Genomic DNA, 653 nt, shown 5'->3' with positions numbered 1-653 from the left:
AAATATCTTTGAAAGTAATCTAGTTGAAGTTTATAAAACAACTTAACAATTTTTCTAGCATGAGTGAAACAGGCATGAAATAATTCAACTCTTGATGGAGGTCGCCCTTTTTCTTTTTTCTAATATGTAATTGGTTAAAAGTTTGTAGATTCTAATGCATGTAGAATTATAAGATTAATAAGATAAATTACCAATTTTTGTTGCACTTGAGCGAAAGAATATCTTCCAGTTGTCTGATTCATTATCTTTTGGTTCCGAGCAATCTTATTTTTTTCACTTCTCTCCTGATACATTAAATTCAACTTGGTACACAAGACAAATGTCTACATGAACATTTTTCTAAACATATAAAATATTGTATACCTTTGATTTTTCTGAGTTCCACTAAACAACTAGTTTCACATATTGTTCTACAAAACCTCTTTTATCTCTTTCTTCAAGAAGAACTTGCATTGGCAACTCAGGATCATAATACTTCTTTTTTAGTTCTGACTTCCAGTTTCTCCATTTTGTTGCAAGACCAACTTGAACAAAGTACATAAAATTCTGACAAAATCAAAAGGTCCAATAAGAGATACAAAATCAGCAAACATATCCTTGATGTATATAGTTACATGCTACCTTTTTTTGAACTTCGAGCTGCGTGATTGCAA

The 653-nt window shown here is 30.3% G+C and overlaps 1 long non-coding RNA gene across 1 annotated transcript; it reads right to left on the bottom strand.

Annotated features, from left to right (window-relative positions):
• Positions 1–55: 55 nt before the first annotated feature.
• Positions 56–509, bottom strand: LOC140965904 (uncharacterized). Its single transcript, XR_012173182.1, has 3 exons — positions 364–509; positions 192–284; positions 56–119 (listed from the first exon to the last, which is right to left on the bottom strand). It is a non-coding gene; the product is annotated as an uncharacterized lncRNA (long non-coding RNA).
• Between the last annotated feature and the right edge of the window lie 144 nt (positions 510–653).

This window comes from Primulina huaijiensis, unplaced genomic scaffold (assembly GCF_012295235.1).
Source record: "Primulina huaijiensis isolate GDHJ02 unplaced genomic scaffold, ASM1229523v2 scaffold1667, whole genome shotgun sequence".
Taxonomy (NCBI): Eukaryota; Viridiplantae; Streptophyta; class Magnoliopsida; order Lamiales; family Gesneriaceae; genus Primulina; species Primulina huaijiensis.
Note: the sequence above shows the minus strand (reverse complement) of the source record. Positions and strands in the feature narration are given on the sequence as shown.